Genomic DNA, 20,660 nt, shown 5'->3' with positions numbered 1-20,660 from the left:
TGAACCGTATTTACTGAGCGCTTACTGTGTGCTTGGGAGAGTATGGTACAACTGAACTAGCAAACGTTCTCCCTGACAAAACGAGCTAAACAGTCTAGAGGGGATCAATGAATGGTATTTACTGGCTGCTTTCTCTGTGCAAAGCATTGACCTGGGGGAACATACTACATTTGGTAGGTATACCTGTATTGTGAAGGATAATAATAATAATGATAATTGTAATGCATAAATACATGAAAATCTCTTTTGGGAATGTGGAATTCATTTATGTCTTTTGAAAAGCCTGGAAGATTTTTCCTGGAGATCCTTCTCTGGGCAGACGATGGGAAGGTATGTTTCATTCCTTCACTCCTTCAATCATATTCATTGAACGCTTACTGTGTGCACAGCACTTGGGAAGTACAAACCGGCACCAGAGACAATCCCTATGGTAAGGTCAAGCTTAAGATATGACTCATGAGCCTTCTCATCTGATCTTTTTTTTTCCTTTTTCTTACATTATTTGTTAAGTGCCTACTAGATGCCATGCATTGTTCTAAGGGCTTGGATCTTGTCTTACGTGGTCGAGTCTTTGCCAACCCATAGCGACACCACAGACCCATCTCTCCCAAAGCCTCCTGGCTCTCCATCTGCAATCGTTCTGGTAGTGTATCCATAGATTTTTCTTGGTAAAAATACAGAAGAGGTTTACCATTGACGCCTTCTGCATACTAAACTCGAGTTTCCGCCCTCGACTCTCTCCCATTCCGCTGCTGCCCAGCATGTCTGAGCTTTGACTTGTAGCAGATTGTCTTCCACTCGCTAGCCACTGCCCAAGCTAGGAATGGAATGGGTAGGCCGCTTGACTCTCTCTCCCATAGCCGAGACTGGTAGAGTACTGGAAACTCTCCATGTATGACCGGGAGAGGGGAAGTGCTTGGGTAGATTCAAGGTAATCAGGGTGGACACAGCCCAGGCCATGTCCCACATGGGGCTCTTAATTTTAATCCTCATTTCACAGATGAGGGAACTAAAGATCAGAGAAGTGAAGTGACTTGCCTAAGGTCACACAGTAGGCAAAGAAACAGCTTGGCTTAGTAGAAAGAACACAGTCCTGGAAGTCAGAGGACCTGGGTTCTTTTCCCTGGTCTGGCATTTGTCTGCTTTGTGACCTTGGACAAGTCCCTCGTTTACCCCATCTGTACAATGGGGATGAAATCCTACTCCCTCCTACTTAGACAATGAGTCCCATGTGGGACAAGGATTGTGTCCAACCTGATGAATTTATACCTACCCCAGTGCAAAGAGCAGTTTTTGGCACATACTAAGGGCTTAGCTAGTCCCATAATAATAATAATAATAATAATGATAATAATAATGATAATAATAATAATAATAATAGCATTTGTTAAGCGCTTACTATATGCAAAGCACTGTTGATGATGATGATGATGGCATTTGTTAAGTGCTTACTATGTGCAAAGCACTGTTCTAAGCACTGGGGGGATACAAGGTGATCAGGTTTTCCCGTGTGAGGCTCACAGTCTTAATCCCCATTTTACAGATGAGGTAACTAAGGCTCAGAGAAGTTAAGTGACTTGCCCAATGTCAGACAGCAGACATGTGGCAGAGCTGGGATTAGAACCTATGACTTCTAGAAAATGAGCCCGCGGTTGGGTAGGGACCGTCTCTATATGTTGCCAACTTGTACTTCCCAAGCGCTTAGCACAGTGCTCTTCACACAGTAAGTGCTCAATAAATACGATTGAATGAATGAAAGAATGACCTCTGACTTCCAAGCCCGAGCTCTTTCCACTGAGCCATGCTGCTTACCACAATTCTTAAATGGAGGAGCTGGGATTAAAACCCCGGTCCTCTAGACTGTAAACTTGTTGTGGGCAGGGAATGTGTCTATTTGGTATCCTACTGCACTCTCTCAGACACTTAGTACAGTGCTCTGTACACAGTAGGTGCTCAATTAATACGACTGACTGAATGAATGAATTCTGACATTCCAAGTTCCCTAACTGTGGATTGTGGGTGTTTCATTTTTTTCAGAATGTGTTTCCTTTGGATGAGCTAAAATTGTCTGAATGAGGAAGCATGCATTCTGCCTTTATTTGGGGGGGAAAAAACGGACTTTTTTCAATCTACCTCACAAAGCAGTAGATGCGAACCCATTTCCACTCAAGGAAGGCTGAAGCAGGGGAAGCCACCACTGACCTTTTCAGAGATGACTGTGGACGCCAAACTGGGAGTGCTGGGTTAGGGTCGGATGCCACTTGTCCGGTCGCCAGCCTGCAAGGTGGTCCCTCCGTGGGGCGGGAGACCCCGGACCAATAAGGCCCCCAGATTGGGGGATGACCCCAAGAATGCTGCGGAAGTATTTTCGTGCTCTGGTTCGGAAGGTGAATTTGCGCAGAGGTGATTCCTCTGGATTCCCGGGGGGTGGGGGCTGGTGGCTCGGTCTCCTGGTCACTTGGTCAGCCTTCTCACCTTCTGCAGTTCCTCGATGGGTTTCTACTGCTGGTTAATCGAGAGTAACTGCAGACCAGAGAGACAAAACCTGTGTTCCAGGAACCGCAACCCTGGAGAATACGTTCTGTTAGATCCTAAGCTTCCTAAACTCCTCATGTCCTTATTTGTAATTTATTTATTTCTATTAATCTCTGCCTCCCCTGCCAGACTGCAAGCTCACTGTGGGCAGGGAACGTTTCTGTTATACTGTTATGTTGTCCTCTCCCATGTGCTTAGTACAGTGCTCTGCACACAGTAAGCGCTCAATAAATACGATTGAATGAATGAATGAAAGTGTGCAACAAACACAAACTGATTGACTGACTGAGGGCAGGAATGGTATTTATTAACATTATTGTCCTCTCCCGGGTATTTCGTATACTGTTCTGCAGACAGTAGGTGCTTGGGAAATATTGCTGATTGATAAGTGAATAGAAAACGATTTCCCTTGATTTTCACCCAGAAAACAGTTCTCTGCTCTATGTAGGACAGGGACTGCGACAGCATGGCCTAGTGGACAGAGCATGGGCCTCGGGATCAGAAGGTTATGGGTTCTGACCCTGGCTCTGCCATTTGTCTGCTTGGTGACCTTGAGCAAGTCACTTCACTTCTCTGGGCCTCAGTTACCTCATCTGTAAAATAGTGATTAAGACCGTGAACCCCATGACCGTGAACCCCATGTGGGACTGGGACTGTGCCCAACCAGATTACCTTGTATCTACCCCAGTGCTTAGAACAAGTGCCTGGCACATAGTAAGTGCTTATCAAATGCCATTAAGAAACGTTACTTCACCTCTCTGTGCCTCAGTTACCTCATTTGTAAAATAGGGACTAAGACTGTGAGCCCCATGTGGGACAGGGACTGTGTCCAACCAGATTAGCTTGTATCTACCCCAGCACTTTGTACAGTTCCTGTCACAGAATAAGCACTTAACAAATAACATTTAAAAAAGTTCATTTGTTTCTCTGTGCCTCAGTTCTCTCATTTGTAAAATAGGAATTAAGACTGTGAGCCCCACGTGGGACATGGATGTGTCCAACCAGATTAGGTTGTAACTAAGCTAATGTTTAGTACAGTGCCTGACACCTAGTAAGTGCATTATTATTAGCTTGTATCTACTGCAATGCTTAGTACAGTGCCTGGCCCACAGTGAGTGCTTTACAAATACCATAAAAAACAAAAACAAAACGGTTGTTTCACTCCCACAGTGTCCCTCCTCATCCCTGGATCAGACTGGGATCATAAAGATCCAGGAGATGGCCTTTCTGGTCCACCTGCTCTCCCAAGTCGACCGGCCCACCCTGCCCAATAAATACGATTGAATGAATGAATGAATGAGCCGTCTAACCTCGCTGCCTCATATTATCATCATCATCATCATCAATCGTATTTATTGAGCGCTTACTATGTGCAGAGCACTGTACTAAGCGCTTGGGAAGTACAAATTGGCAACATATAGAGACAGTCCCTACCCAACAGTGGGCTCACAGTCTAAAAGGGGGAGACAGAGAACAAAACCAAACATACTAACAAAATAAAATAAATAGAATAGATATGTACAAATAAAATAAATAAATAAATAAATTGAGTAATAAATATGTACAAACATCTATACATATATACAGGTGCTGTGGGGAAGGGAAGGAGGTAAGATGGGGGGATGGAGAGGGGGACGAGGGGGAGAGGAAGGAAGGGGCTCAGTCTGGGAAGGCCTCCTGGAGGAGGTGAGCTCTCAGTAGGGCCTTGAAGGGAGGAAGAGAGCTAGCTTGGCGGATGGGCAGAGGAAGGGTATTCCAGGCCCGGGGGATGACGTGGGCCGGGGGTCGATGGCGGGACAGGCGAGAGCGAGGTACGGTGAGGAGATCAGCGGTGGAGGAGCGGAGGGTGCGGACTGGGCTGTAGAAGGAGAGAAGGGAGGTGAGGTAGGAGGGGGCGAGGTGACGCAGAGCCTTGAAGCCCAGGGTGAGGAGTTTCTGCCCGACTCCAATAGAACAAATTATTCCATTTCTTTTATTAATGATGTGTAAATAGCTATAATCCTATTTATATATTTTTGATGCTGTTGACGCCTGTCTACTTGTTTTGATGCCTGTCTCTCCTCTTCTAGACTGTGAGCCTATTGTTGGGTAGGGACCGTCTCTATATGTTGCCAACTTGTACTTCCCAAGCGCTTAGTACAGTGCTCTGCACACAGTAAGCGCTCACTAAATACGATCGAATGAATGAATGCCCAAATGCCACCGTGCTTCCTCTCTTCCCCACCCACACACCGAGAAGTGGCACCAATGCCCCTCTTCCCGGGGCCCAGAGGGCTTGGCAGGGCAGGGCAGGGCAGGGAGGCTGCGGGCAGCTGCATTTCTGATAGGACTGGGGTCAGGACCAAGGTCATTAGGTCAAGGAGCCTGCCATTGTTCAGCGGGGGACGGAGGGGCCCTTCAGAAGAAGGGGCGGAGGTGGGCCCACTACCTTTCGAGGCAGGGCAAGATCCAGGTTCTCCCATGGCTCTGGAGTTTTGGACCTTTTGAGGCTGAAGCCCAAGATGGCATCCGTTAGGAAAGATGCTAAGCAGTTGTAGTGTCCCCCTGAAAATGACATTTCTGAACTTCCCATAGCCCCCCACCCCCACCCCCAGACTGGAAGCTCATTGGGGGCAGGGAACGTTTCTATCAACTGTGTTATATTGTACTCGTCCATGCGCTTAGTGCAGTGCTCTGCACACAGTAAGAAATCAGTAAGTACCATCGATTGTAAACTCGTGTCTAGACTCTAAGCTTGTTGTGGGCAGAAACCGTGTCTACCAAGTCTGTTATACTGTACTCGCGAAAGCACTTAATGCAGTGCTCTGCACACAGAGAGAACCCAATCGATAGCAGTGATTGTTAGCTCGTCTCTAGACTGCAAGCCCGGTGTGTGCAGGGAACGTGTCTACCAATTCTGTTTATTGTACTCTCCCAAACAGTGCAGTTCTCTGCATACAGTAAGTGCTTGATAAATACCACTGATTGATTGACTGTATTGTTTTGTTGTAATCCCAAACACTACAGTGCTCCACACACAGCAAGTGCTAATTAATTGATTGATCATACCATTGATTGATTTAATTATGTTGTACTCTCCTTCAACCCCACCAAAACCCAGCAGCCCTGAACAGGAACTGAATCAACAATCAATCAGCTGCATTTATTGAGCACTTATTGTATGCAGAACACTGTACTAAGTGCTTGGGAGAGCCCAGTACGACAGAATTACCAGACGCATTCCCTCCCTACAAAACAAGCTTACAGTCTAGGGGGAGAGACAGACATTAATTAGAAATAAATTACAGATATGTACCTGCATGCTGCGGAGCTAGTTGTGGGGGTTGGGTAATGAATAAAAGGGCAGGTCAGGGAGATGCAGAAGGGAGTGGGAGAATAGGAGGGTTTAGTTGGGGAAGGAATCCTGGAGGAGATATGTCTCCAATAAGGCTTTGAAGGCAGGGAGAGTAGTTGCTGTATGGATGCCTATGGATGCCCCTTAAGCCACTGATACTCACCCTATCTCTATTCTGAAGCACGTAGGTTTCTATCCCTACACTCTGTCACTTCTCATACTTATCTACCTCCCTCTCTAGACTGCAAGCTTACAGTGGGTAGGGAGTGTGTCCGTTACATTGTTCTACAGTAGTCTCCCGAGGACTAGTGCAGTGCTCTGAACCCAGTGAGTGCTCAATAAATGCCACCGACTGATCGATTGATGGATTGACTGTCAGACAGGTTCTGGGGCCTGCTACTTACATGACGGCCATCTCGAAGAGAGAGTACACGGACACGGAGATGGCTCCCAACCTGGCGATGGTGACGATGGTGGCCAGCGGGATGAGCTGGGGAGCAGCCAAGGCACAGATTGTGTCGGGGCCGGGGTCAAGGGTCAGGTGGCCCTGAGGGAGCTAGGTTGGGGAGGCGGCAGGGCGGCAGGGCGGAGGAGATTGAGGAAAAAAAAAGAACCGGGGTTGGGGGTGGAGAGATAGGGGTAACAGGGAGGAGATTGGGGAAGAGGGAGGGATAGAAAGGGGAATAGATTGGGGGAGAAGGAGGTGGGAAGAGGAGATAGGACTAGATGGGGGAAGAAGGAAGTGGGAAGAAAGGAGGTAAGAGTAGCCAAGGAGAAAAATGGGGGACAGTGGGGGTAGAAGATGGGGAGGAGAAAGTAGGGGGAGGAAATAGGCATAGCCAGGGGGAGGGGATGGGGAGGAAAAAGTGGGGGGAAGGAGGTAGGAGTAGCAGAGGAGGAGATGGGAAGAGGATGTGGAGGAAGGGGTTAGGGTAGCAGGGGGAGGTTATGGGGGAGAAGGAGGTGGGGGAAGGAGATGGGGAGGAGGTAGGGCAATAAAGAAGTTGGAAAAAGGTAGGGGTAGAAGAGGAGGAAATGGGGGAAAGAGGGGGGAGAAAATAAGGAGGAGGAAGTGGGGGAAAGGAGGTAGGGTTAGCAGGGGAGCAGATGGTAAGAGGACATGGGGGAGGACTTTGGGGAGAAGTAGGTGGAGGGAGGAGATGGGTGGAGATGGGGAGGAAATGGGGGAAGAAGATGGAGGAAGAGGCAAGGGAAGGGGTAGCAGGGGAAAGGGACTGGGGGAGAAAGAGGTGGGGGAAGGAGGTAGGTGTAACAGGGAGCAGAGGAGGAGCAGAGGAGGAGGAGAGGAAAGAAGGTTAAGGTAGTTGCAGGGGAGAGATTTGGGAAGAGGGAGGTGGGGGTAGCAGGGAGGCAAAGGAAGTGGGGAGAAAATAGGGATGGCGGGGTTGGGGAGAGTAGGAGGGAGGAGATAAGGAAAGTGGGGGTGAGATCTCCCCCAGCCCAGTCGAAGGAACAGACGGGGGCAGGGGGAAGTGGGGAAGGGGCCGAGAGAGGGGAAGACTGCCGACCTCTTTCTTCTTCATCAGGATTTGGAAGATGCCCATGGTGGCCAGCCTAGGAGGGAGCAAGCATGCAGGGGAGAGTCTGCTCAGGACGGGCTGGGACAGGCGGCCCCCAGGGGAGCAGGGATAGTGGGCCCAGGAGCGAGGGAGAGGGGCAGGGAGAAGTAGAGGGGCGGAGGAGTGAGAGTAGCAGGAGGGAGCAATGAGAGAGGAAGAAGGGGAGATGGAAAAGAGGGAGAAGAGAGGAAATCAGCGTGACAGTGGAAAGAGCACGGGGTTGGGATCCAGAAGGCCAAGGGTTCTAATCCCAACTCTGCCACCTGTCTGCTGTGTGAGCTTGGGCAAGCCACTTAACTTCTTTGTGCCTCAGTGACCTCATCTGTAAAATGGGGATTAGGATGTGAGCCCCAAGTGGGACAACCTGATTACTATGTATCAACCCCAGCTCTTAGAACAGTGCTTGGCACATTGTAAGTGCTTAACAAAATACCTTTAAGGAGGAAGAAAGGAGGGAGGGTGGCCTTTGAAAATAGCTGTTGGGGGCAGGGAAGGCAGGTCGGGGGTGGTCTGTATCTACCTCAGTGCTTAGAGCAGTGTAAGTGCTCAACAAGTACCATAACTAAAACTATATTAATTAATAGGGAAGGAGATGAAGAAACTAAGAAAAGACTTGTCCAAGGTCACAGAGATCAGGCCACTGGTAGAGCTGGGATTAGAGCTCTAGTCTCTCTCTACTATATTTGTGTTAAAAGGGCATTTATAAGCACTTTGTGTCAGGCACTGTTCTAAGCGCTGAAGTAGATCCATGGTCATCAGGTTGGACACAGTCCATGTGTTGTATCCCCATTTTACAGATGAGGAAACTGATGCTCAGTGAAACGAAGTGACTTCCCCCAAATCGCACAGCAGGTAAATGGCAGAGCTGGGATTAAGACCCATGTCGTTATGATTCCCAAGCCCGTGCCCTATTGTCTACTGTCCTCTCCCAAGCGCTCAGTACAGTGCCCTGCGCACAATCAGAGCACAATAAATACGACTGAATGAATGAATTCCGTTGATTAACGAGTGTTCCCAACAGGGGTGGCCCTTCATTCATTCAATCGTATCTATTGAGCGCTTACTGTGTGCACAGCATTGTACTAAGAGCTTAGGAAGTACAAGTCTGCAATATAGAGATGGTCCCTACCCAAAACGGATGCCACCTGAGGTTAGCAAGTCACAGGTGGTGGCGTCTGGACAGCTGTATGCCCAGGGCGTGCCATCCTGAGGAGAGTAGGGAGGGGCAGTAGCAACATGGTTTAGTAGGTAGAGCATGGGCCTTGGAGTTACGAGGACCTGGGTTCTAATCGCGGCTCTGCCACTTGTCTGCTGCGGGACCTTAGCCAAGTCACTTCACTTCTCTGGGCCTCAGTTCCCTCATCTGTAAAATGGGGATTAAGGCTGTGAGCCACACGGGGAACAGTGACTGTGTCCAACCTGATTAATTTGTATCTACCCCAGCACTTAGAACAGTACCTGGCAAAGTGTTAGCACTTAATAAATACCGTAATTATTAGCATCATTTCCCACTAGGCTGAGTCTTGAGGGGCTGCCGCCACCACCACGGCAGGCTGTAACAAGCCTGCCTCAGATGGCTGCCTTAGGGATATTACTGCCATGCTGGGCTATGGCCACCTGTTGGTTCCAGGAGGATGGGTCCCATCAAAGACAACATCCCAGCCCCAAACACTGGTCCCCCCCCATCCCCGAATCAAATCAGTCACTCACCAGACAACACCCAGGTAGAGCAGGATAAGTCGGCCACGGACAGGGATTCACTACAGGCCTCCACAGCCCTCTCAGTGTCCCAGCTGCCAGTGGTTTCAAGAACCTTCTCCCTCCTTTGGACGGTACTAAGGGGAGAGGGGAGACTGGGCCAGTTCCCCAACCCCTGTCCACTATTCTCCACCATCAGATGGAAAACTTAGGAACTCTGGGTTTTGTCACTCGATTCCAAGAAACCTCCTTGGGCGCATTTGATGGCTGAACTCCAAGGAGCCCAAGTGGAAGTTTCTACCTCCCCCTGCCTCCTCACCAGAGCAACCCCCTGCCCGACTATGGTATATTCTCAATCTCCCTTTCTCCCGGCCCCCAAAACCCAACAGACATTCGCTCCACTGGTGTGAGTGGGGGGCCTCTCTCACCACACTGCTTCCTCTGAGCCCATCCCCTAACTGTGGGTGTCCCTTAAGTTTCAGTTTTGGGTCCCTGTCTTTTCTCCATGTACGCTCCCTTGGAAAATTCATTCGCTCACACAGCTTCAACTATCACCTCTATGCTGATGACACCCAAATCTACAACTCCAGCCCTGATCTCACTCCTTCTCTGCAGTCTTGCATTTCCTCCTTACTTCAAGGATGTCCTCTCGTCACCTCAAACTTAGTATGGTTAAAACTGAACTTTTCTTCCCCCACGAACTCTGTCCTCCTGCTCACTTTCCCATCGCTGCCGACGGCACCACCATCCTTCCTGTCTCTCAAGCCCATAACCTTTGTATTATCCTTGACTCCTCTCTCATTCCACCCACATATTCAAGTCATCACTAAATCCTGTCAGTTCTACCTTCCCAACCTTGCCAAAAGTCACCCCTTCCTCTCCATCCAAACTACCACATTAATTCAAGCACTTATCGTAGCCCGCCTAGATTACTGTATCAGCCTCCTTGCTGACCTCCCTGCCTCCAGTCTCTGCCCAATCCTGTCCATACTCCATTCTGCTCCCCGAATCATTTTCCTTCAAAAACATTCAGATCTTGTTTCCCCAATAGAAACTGTAGAGGTTGCCCATCTACCTCCACAACAAACAAAAACTCATCATTTGTTTTAAAGCACTTAATCGCCTTGCCCCCCCACCTCACCTTGTTACTCTCCTCCAACCCAGCTTGTAAATTTGTTCCTCTGTTGCTAACCTTCTCACTGTACCTCGATCTCATTTCTCTCGCTGCCGACTCACCCACAGCCTATCTCTGGCCTGGAAACTCCCTTCCTCCTTTCATACAGATAATTGCTCTCCCTCACTTCAAAGCTTTATCGAAAGCCCATCTCCAACAGGAAGCTTTCCCTGACTGAGCCCTTTTCTTCCACTCCCTTCTTTTCCACTCATAGTTGCTCCCTCACTCATCCTATCTCCCTTTCCCATGGCACATATGTATATATCTGTAATTTATTTGTCTATTTATATTAATGTCTGCCTCCCCCTATAGACCGTGAGCTCGGTTGTAGGCAGGGTATGTGTTTGATGGTATATTGTCCTCTCCCAAACATTTAGCACAGTGTTTTTCATATAGTAACCACTCAATAAATATGGTTAATAATACAACACTCTGCTGCGTGACCTTGGGCAAGTCACTTCAGTTTTCTTTGGCTCAGTCACCTCATCTGTAAAATGGAGATGAAGATCGTGAGCTAAGGCAGGACAGGAACTGTGTCCGATCTGATCAGCTTGGACCTATCCCAGCGTTTAGTACAGTGCCTGGTACATAGTATGTGGTTGCCTACCAACCTTTGTATCAAGCAAAGACTCCTATTGGCTTCAAAGCACTCTATCACCTCGCCCCCTCCTACCTCACCTCCCTTCTCTTCTTCTACATCCCAGCCCGCACACTCCACTCCTCTGGTGCCGTTTACCTTCTCACCAAACTAGCAGGCACACAGTATGGCTTACAGACCCACTGAGACCAAGGACTCTTCAAGCCGTTAACAGGGGTCAACAGCTTTTGAGCACTTACTGTGTCACCCACTGTCCCACTGAGTCATGTAAAATCCATTTGGCTCATACACAAGTGGAACATTTGACACCAGCAAAATGGGATCATGTTTGAATCTTGGGAAAAAAAATGACAATGCTCAAAATTGGACAAGATGATAAAACACCCACTCCTTAGGAGAAAAAGCATGGGTAAGCACCAAGAGGAAAAGTGTGGCCTAGAGGAAAGAGCATGGATTTGGGATTAAGAGGCCCTGGGTTAGAATCCCAGCTCCGCCACCTGCCCGCTGCGGGACCTTTGGCAAGTTCATTAAGCAACTGTACTTACTAAGCACTTACTGTGTGCAGAGCACTGTGCTAAGTGCTTGGGAGAGTACAATCAAACAGAGCTGATAGTCACGTTCCTGTAACATCTCTGTGCATCAGATTCCTCATCTGGAAAGTGGGGATTAAGTTCCCGTTCTCCCTCCAATTTAGACTGAGATCCCTTCAAAGCTCTACTGAGAGCTCACCTCCTCCAGGAGGCCTTCCCAGACTGAGCCCCCTCCTTCTTCTTCCCCTCCTGCCCCTCACCATCCCCCCAGCCTTACCTCCTTCCCCTCCCCCCAGCACCTGTACATTTGTATATATGTTTGTACATATTTATTACTCCATTCATTTATTCATTTTATTTGTACATATTTATTCTATTTATTTTATTTTGTTAATATGTTTTGTTTTGTTCTCTGTCTTCCCCTTCTAGACTGTGAGCCCACTGTTGGGTAGGGACCGTCTCTACATGTTCCCCACTTGTACTTTCCAAGCGCTTAGTACAGTGTTCTGCATCTGCACACAGTAAGCGCTCAATAAATACGATTGAATGAATTTATCTGAATGGGATAGGGTCTGTGTCCACCTTGATTTTCTTTTATCTACCCCAGGGCTTAGGTACGGTGCTTGGCACACAATAAGGGCTTAATAAATACCATCATCATGATTACTTCTCCTCTGCTTCCAGACCCTGGCCGGCCTCTGCCTCTCTGACCCGGTCGCCCCCCGGCTCTCGGCCCTGGTTCCCCTCTGCTTCTCAGCCGTAGTCCCACTGTCTCCTGGCACAAGTACTGTTCTGCCTCCCAGCCCCAGGCCCCATGTCTCCAGGCCCAGGTACTCTTCTGCCTCGCATCTCTGGTCCCCTGTCTAACGGACCTTGTCCCCCTCTGCCTCTCTGACCTTGTCCCCCACCCTACTTGACACTGGTCCCCCTTTGCGTCCCGGCCCAGGTACCCCACTGCCTCCTGACCCTGGTCCCCCTCTACCTCCCGGCCCTGGTCCACCATCTACCGGCCCAGGTACTCCTCTGTCTCCCGGCCCAGGTCCCCCTCTGCCTCCCGGCCCATGTCACCCCCAGCCACCAGGTCCTGGTCCCCCTCTGCCTCCCTGCCCTCGTTCCCCTGTGCCTGACGGCCCTAGTTCCCCTTCAGTTCCTAGAAGCGGGGGGACAAGGGCAGGGAAGCAGAGGAACAAATCTGCCCACAGTATCTGGTCTCCGATTCCCGGCCCAGGTCCCCCTCTGCCTTCGCACCCTGGTGCCCCGTCTCCCGGCCCAAGTACCCTCTGCCTCCTGGCCCTGGTCCCCCTCTGCCTCCAGGACCTGGTCCCCCTCTGGCTCGCTGCCCTTGTCCCCCAAAGCTTCTCGGCCCTGGTCCCCATTTGCCATACGGCCCAGGTACCCCTCTGCCTCCGGGCCCTGGTCCCCCTCATCCCCCCAGCCCTGATCCTGTGACTCCTGGCTCAGGTACCCCTCTGCCTCCCGGACCTGGTCCCCCACTGCCTCCCTGCCCTGGTCACCCTCCGCCTCCCGACCTGGGTTCCCCCGACCTCCCGGCCCTGGTCCCCCAGCCTCAAGAACCAGGTACCCCTCTGCCTCCTGGCCCTGGTCCACTGTCTCCTGGTCTAGGTACCCCTCTTCCTCCTGGCCATGGTGCCCCTCGGCCAACCCGCCGTGGTCCCCATCTGCCTCCCGGCCCAGGTACCCCTCTACCTCCCGGCACTGGTCCTCCTGTCTCCCAGTTCAGGTACCCCTCGGCCTCCTGCCCTTGGTCCGCCCCTGCAACCCCGCCCTGGTCCCCCTGACACCCGGACCTGGTTACTCTGTGCCTACCGGCCCTAGTCCCCCAGGGCCTCCCGGACTTGGTTTCTTCTACCTCCAAGCCCTTGGGTGAGTCTCCTCTATATGCCGGCCCTGGTCCCATGTCACCCGGCCTAGGTACCTCTCTGCCTCTTGGACTAGGTCCCCCTCTGCCTACCCGCCCTGGTCCCAATCTGCCTCTCGGCCCTGGTTCCCCTGTATTCCGGCCAGGGTACCCCTCTGCCTCCTAGCCCTGATCCCTCTCTGCCTCCAGGCCCTGATCCCCCTCGGCATCCCTGTCTTTGTCGCCCCCACTTCTTTGCTCTTGTCACCTTTTGCCTCCAAGGCCAGGTACCCCTCTGCCTCCCTGCCCTGGTCCCCCATCTCCGGGCCCAGGAACACCTCGGCCTCCTTCCCTGGTCTCCTTCTACCTCCTGGCCCTGATCTCCTTCTGCTTCGCTGCAATGGTCCCCCTCTGCCTCCCGGCCCTGGACACTCTGTGCCAACCGCCCCTGGTCTCTTTCTGCCTCCAGGCCCTTCTTTCTCTCTCCATCCCGGACTTGGGTCACCTTTAGCTCCAGGCCCTGGTCCCGCTGTCTCCCGGCATAGGGACCCCTCTGCCAGCTAGCCCTAATCGACTTCTGCCACCCTGCCCTGGTCCCCCTTTATCTCTCAGCCCTGGTCCCTCTGTGGCTTCGGGCCCTGGTCTCCTTTTAGTTCATTAAATCGTATTTATTGAGCGTTTACTGTGTGCAGAACACTGTGCTAAGCGCCTCCCGGCCCTGGTCCCCCTGTCTCTCGGCCCAGGTAAACCTCTGCCTCCCCGAAATGCCCCCCCCCCCCCCGCTACTCGACCCTGGTCCCCGTTTGCCTACTGGCTCAGGTACCCCTCTACCTCCTGGCACTGGTTCCCCTCTACTTCCCGGCCCAGGTCCACCATCTACTAGCCCGGGTACGCCTCTGCCTCCCTACCCTAGTCCCTCCCCACCTCGACCCCTTGGCCCTGGTCTCCTCTGCCACCCTGCTCTGGTCCCCCTCTGCCTCCCGTCCCTGGTTACCCTGTGCCTGACAGCGCTAGTTCCCCTTTAGTTCCAAGAAGCGGGGGGACAAGGGCAGGGAGGCAGAGGAATCAATCTGTCCACAGGACCTGGTCCCGGTTTCCCGGCCCTGGTCCCCCTCTGCCTCCCGACCATGGTCCCCCATCTCCCAGCCCAAGTACCCCTCTGCCTCCTGGCCCTGGTCGCCCTCTGTCTCCAGGACCTGGTCCCCTCTGACTCCTGCCCTTGTCTCCCGCCCACGTCTCGGCCCTGGTCCCCTTTTGCCTTGCTGCACATGTACCCCTCTGCCTCCGGGCCCTGGTCCCCCTCATCTTCCCAGACCTGAACCCCCGTCTCCTGGCCCAGGTACCCCTCTGTCTGCTGGCCCTGGTCCCCACTGACTCCCTGCCCTGGTCCCCCTCTGCCTTCCGGCCCTGGGTCCCCTCCATCTTCCGGCCATGGTCCCTCTGCGGCCTAGCCCTAGTCCCTCTATGCCTCTCCGCCCTGGTCCCCCTCTGCCTCCCTGCCTTGGTCGCCCCTTGCCTTAAGTCCCTGGTCCCCTCTGAATTTCGGCCCTAGTTCTCCTTTACTTCTGAGAAGCCGGGGGTACAAGGGCAGGGTGGCAGTGGTACCACTCTTCCTGCCGGCTTATTCGCCATTTCCCAGCTCTAGTCCCCCTCTGCCTCACGGCACTGGTCTCCCTCTGCCTCCCGGCCCTGGTCCCCCTCTGCCTCCTGGCTCTGATCCCCCTCTGCCTTCCGGGCCCTGATCCCCCTCCGCCTTCCCGCCCTGGTCCCCCTCTGCTTCACGACCCTGGTACGCCTCTGCCTCTCTGACCTGGTCACCCGCTGCCTCTCAGGGCTGGTTCCCCTCTGCTACTCAACCCTAGTCTCCCTGTCTCCCGGCACAGGTACCACTCTGACTCTCAGCCCTGGTCCCCCTGTCTCCCGGCCCTGGCCGCCTTGTCTACTGGCCCTGGTCCTCCTCTTTCTCCCGGTCTTGGTCGCCCTCTGCCTCCCTGACCTTGTCACACCGCTTCTCGGCCCAGATACCCCTCTGCCTCCCGGCCCTGGTTCCCCTCTGCTTCCCGTCCCAGGTTCCCCGTCTACATGCCCGGGTACCTCTCTGCCCCCGGACACTGGTCACCCATTAATTCATTCAATCGTATTTATTGAGCGCTTACAGTGTGCACAGCACTGTACTAAGCCTTTGGGAAGTACAAATGTGCAACACATAGAGACGGTCCCTACCCACTAATGGGCCTCCCAGCCCTAGTGCCCCATCTCCCGGTCCCTTTGGGCCTCCCGGCCCTGGTCTCCCACCACCTCCAGGCCACTGGGTCTCTCTCTGTCCCGGCCATTGGTCCCCTCTACCTCCATGCCCTGATCCCCCTGTTCTGCCAGCCCTGGCCTCCCTCTACCTTCCAGCCCTGGTCCCCCTGTCTCCCGGCCCAGGTATCCATCTGCCTCCCTGCCCTGGTCCCCCTCTCCCTCCAAGCCATGGGCCATGGGACTCTCTCCGTCCTGGCCATGGGTCCCCCTGTTCTGCCAGCCCTGGTTTCTCACTAGCTCCAAGCCCTGGCCACTGTCTCCGTCCCGGCCCTGAGACCCTCTACCTCCCGGCAGAGGTCTCCCTCTCTCCTGGCCCTGGAACCCAAGTCTCAGCGCCCAGGTACTCCTTTTCCTCCTAGGCCTGGTCCCCCTCTGCCTCCCGATCCGGGTCCGCCTTGCCCGGGACCCGGTACCACTCTGCCTCCTGGCCATGATCCCTCTCTGCCTCCTGGCCCTGATCCCTCTCTGCCTCCCGGGCCCGGTCACCCAAGCTTCCCGACCCTAGTCCCCCGTCTCCCGGCCCAGGAACCCCTTGCCTCCTGGCCCTGGTCCCCCTCTGCCTCCCGACCCTGGTCTCCCTTCTCCGGGCCCCGGCACCCCTCTGCCTCCTGTCCCTGATCCCCCTCTTCCTCCCATCCCCGGTCACCCAAGCCTCCCGACCCTAGTCCCCCGTCTCCCAGACCAGGAAACCCTTGCGTCCCGGCCCCGGTCCCCTTCTGCCCCCAGGCCCTGATCCCCATCTGACTCCCTTCCCTTTTCTGCCCCCTTCTTGACCCTGGTCCCCCTTTGCCTTCTAGCCTAGGTACCTCTCAGCCTTCTGGCCTTGTTCCCCCTCTGCCTCTTGGCCTTGGTTCCCCTCTGCCTCCCGGCCCTGGTCCCCCTCTGCCCCCCGGGCCTTTTCCCCCTGTGTCTCTGGCCTTTGCCTCCTACTTCCAGGCCCATGGGTCTCTCTCCATCCCGGAGCTGGATCCCCTCTACCTGCCGGCCCTGGTCTCCCGTGTCCCGGCCTAGGTAACCCTTCTGCCTCCTGGCCCTGTTCTCTCTCTGCTGCCCTGTCCTGGTTCCCCTCTGCCTCCCGGTCCTAGTCCCTCTGTGCCACCCGGATCTGGTCTCGTTCTACCTTCAGGACCTTGGGTCACTCTCCGTTGCGGCTCTGGGCCTCCTCTACCTCTCAGCCCTGGTCGCCTTGTCTCCTGGCCCAGCTACCCCACTGCCTCCCGGCCCCCTCTGACTCGCTGCCCAGGCCCCCCGCCTCTTGGCCCTGGTCCCCCTCTGCCTCCCGGCCCTAGTCTACGTCTACCTCCAGGTCACTGGGTCACTCACCTTCCCGTCCCTGGGTCCCCTATCCCTCCCAGGCCTGGTTCCCCGTTCTCCCGCCCAGGTACCCCTCTGTCTCCCACGCCTGGTAGCCCTTTTCCCAGCCCTGGTACCCCTCTACCTCCTCGCCCTGATCCCCCTCTACCTTCCGGCCCTGGTCCCCCTCTGCCTCCTGGCCCCGTTCTCCTTCTAAATCCAGACCCTTGGGTCTCTCTCCGTCCTGGAACTAGGTCCCCTTTACCTTTCGGGCCTGGTCCCCCAACTCCGGGCCCAGATACCCATCTGCCTTCCGGCCCTGGTCCCTCTCTGCCTCCCAGCCCTGGTCCCCCTCTGACTCCCTGCCTCGTGACCCTGGTCCCACTCTGCCTTCCGGCCCAGGTAACCCTCTGCCTTCCGGCCCTGGTCCCCCTCTATCTCCCGGCCCTGGTCCCCTCTGTCTCCCGGCCCTGGTCCCCCTCTGACTCCCTGCCTTACTTCCCCCTGCCTCGTGGCCCTGGTCCCACTCTGCCTTCCGGCCCAGGTACCCCTCTGCCTCCCGACCCCGTTCTCCTTCTACATCCAGACCCTTGGGTCTCTCTCCGTCCTGTTTCTGGGTCCCCTCTACCTTTCGGGCCTGGTCCCCTGTCTCCGGGCCCAGGTACACTACTGACTTCCGGCGCTGGTCCCCTTCTACCTCCCGGCCCTGGTCCCTCTCTGCCTCCCATCCCCGGTCCCCCACTGATTTCCTGCCTCGTGACCCTGGCCCCACTCTGCTTTTCGGCCTAGGTACCTCTCGCCCTTCCGGCCCTGGTCCCCCTCTACCTCCTGGCCCTGGTCCCCTCTGTCTCCCGGCACTGGTCTCCTTCTACCTCCAGATCATTTGGCTCTCTCTCTGTCCCGGCCCTGGGTCCCCTCTACCTCCCGGCCCTAGTGCCAGTGTCTCCAGAACCAGGTACCCCCCTGCCTTCTGGCTCTGGTTCTCCTCTACCTCCTGGCCCTGGTCCCCCTATCTCCTGACTCGGGTACCGCTCTGCCTCCTGGCCCAGGTCCCATATGCCTCCCTGTCCTGGTCATCCCTGCTTCTCGGCCCTGGTTCCCCTCTGCCTCCTAGCCCGTGTAATAATAATAATAATATTAATAATGGCATTTATTAAGCGCTTATTATGTGTGAAGCACTGTTCTAAGCTCTGGGGAGGTTACAAGGTGATCAGGTTGTCCCACAGGGGGCTCACGGTCTTAGTCCCCATTTTACAGATGAGGGAACCGAGGCACAGTGACGTTGTGACATGGCAAAGTCACACAGCTGACAATTGGCAGAGCCGGGATTTGAACCCACAACCTCTGACCCCAAAGCCCGTGCTCTATCCACTGAGCCACGCTGCTTCTCTTGGAGAGGTGGGTTGTGAAAGCAAAGAGCAGAATCCATACAGCAGGTCAGTTTCACAACTTAGAGCACTGCAGAAAGAGGCCAGCCCACTCGTGTCTCCCCCAGGGCCACCGCCGCACACTCCAAACTGTCTCGGAGTGAGGGAGAGTGGCAGGTGGCCGGCAACCCCGGGCCCTGAGGCAAGGGAGGGGGTGGCATGGAGCCTTTACCTGGCACAGAGACAAGCTCGAGCCATTCTCTCGGAGACCCCATGTTCCGCTCCCACCCTTAAGCCTCCATGTTGTGGCTTTGCTGTACCCAGCTGACCCAGCTACAACCTGGATAGGGCATGACTCACGTAGGCCACTCTGCGTAATGGGGAAACAACATACGGACGTCCCGGAAGAGAGGCTGAACTGCTCTGCCTTCCCTGAGCTGACTTCCGCAGCTACTCCGGGTTATTTGATATGCCTCGACTGCTTTAGAAGGGCTGGACCGTGCTCCGTTCTTGTCCCGTGGCCTTCTGGGTCCCATAGTGTGGGCACCCGGAATGCTGGGAGAAATGGACCCCACGCAGCCCCATTCCATGGCCACCATATCGTTCTGGATGCCAACCAAAACTTATGCTTTCGGCAGAAGCTTCATCAACCTGAATGAATTATTCAGGGTCAATTTGAATAATAGACCTGAGTGACTCAATTCCTCCGGTACCTGCCAGTCGCCTCACCCACCATTTTGCTCCCCAAATGAGGATGTGGAGGGGGTGATGTCAAATTCATAACTACAAATCAAGACAACTCGACTTGCACTTGAAAGAACCACTCCTTGGGGACTACTCACCAGCTGTTTCCATCTTCTGATTCAACCCTCTTCCCCTTCACTCTCCAGCTCGCTCTCTTTGTTCCTCTCAGCTAAGCCTTCATGGCTGTACCTCACTTTCAACTCCTTCACTTTCAACCCCTTGTTCTTGCTGGCTCCCCGGCCTGACACTCCGTTCCTCCCTTCTTCCCTCCACAAACAGGTTCTCCCCACATTCAAAGCCACCCTCCTGGGTCCCCAGCTTTTCCCATCAGTGGCATTTACTGATGCCTTACTGTGTGCAGAGTACTGAAGTGAATGCTTCCAGCAACCCTCCCCAATAAAACTCCAGCCTCCAGAGTCACCTCAACCCAACAGCCCTTCTAACACTTCCGTATTGATTTCAACTCTCTCATGGCACTTCTGTGTATGCATAATCAACTGAACAGTCAAACTACTTCCGTCTCCTGCTTTGTAAAGATTTATAATGTCTCTCCCCCATTAAGAGTGTGGGCTCCTTGAGGGAAGGGAAGGTATCTCAGTGCACTGAGCTCAATGGATGCTCAATAAACAACATTACTTACCTACCTACCTACCTGCAAAGCCTATAGGACACTTGCCCCCCACTCCCTTCATGGAAAGGAGTCAACTCATTCCCCGCAAACCAGAAGGATTCTGAAAGCGGGCAAGTTCAGGTCACGACAGCTCTCAACCAAGACTTGGTTCCAGGCAAGGACAAAGACAGAGCACAAGAATTGAGCCATTGAGGGGTCAGCCAAAGTCAGAGCCAGGAAGCCTTCAGAGACCTGATGGGTCGCCATGTGGTTTTGGGGGTCTTTTCAACCCTCCCTGGGAGGGCGGAGGTCTTATGTCGGCGACCTAGAAGGAAGCAGGTTGGGGGTTCCAGCCTCCACAAATTGTAGAAGGGTGGAAACGGGTTCACCCCCATAGCTGGAGATCTCTGGGAGCATTCTCCCCGCCCCAGGGCCCCCCTTAGAGTTGGTTGTCATGGCAGTAGGCTGAAGTAAAGGGGTACCCCATAAAAGGACTCTTAGGGTCCCCGACCACTCTGGGATGTGCAGAAAGAAAGCCCCTGGGGGAAACACCACTAAGGAACTGCCGTGATTGAACCGGAACATATTGCGAGCAGATGCCACCTCCTCTTATGAACCCTATAATTGTCTCTACTAAAACACCATCTAACAGAACCAGCCCGCTCTCCCCCTTGTAATTATAGCTGTTCCTAACACATTATCATCTTTATTCAATTAAGCCCACTTAAAGCAACACAGGATTAATGCCCTCCTCCCCCACTACAAATGTGTGTCCAGGGCCCTGGGGTTGTGGCAAGCAGATAAATCTCGGGGGAAACTGGGGCCACTGCTTTGGAGAGAACGTCCAGACCTGCTGGGTGACCGGCTGAGACTCCGACACCCCGGGGAAAAAGCACCAGAATCCCACCCAAAAGCCTTACCTCAGAGGGGCAGGACCTTTCCCAAGGGACATTCTGGAACACTACCCTAGCTGCTGCGGGGTGTGGCAGCTCCAAGATGGTCTCGCCCCGTTTTCAAAAAGAGGAGGAAAGAGAG

This window comes from Tachyglossus aculeatus, unplaced genomic scaffold, assembly GCF_015852505.1.
Source record: "Tachyglossus aculeatus isolate mTacAcu1 unplaced genomic scaffold, mTacAcu1.pri scaffold_146_arrow_ctg1, whole genome shotgun sequence".
Lineage (NCBI taxonomy): Eukaryota > Metazoa > Chordata > Mammalia > Monotremata > Tachyglossidae > Tachyglossus > Tachyglossus aculeatus.
The sequence above is the reverse complement of the archived record's forward strand: the minus strand, read 5'-3'. Positions refer to the sequence as shown.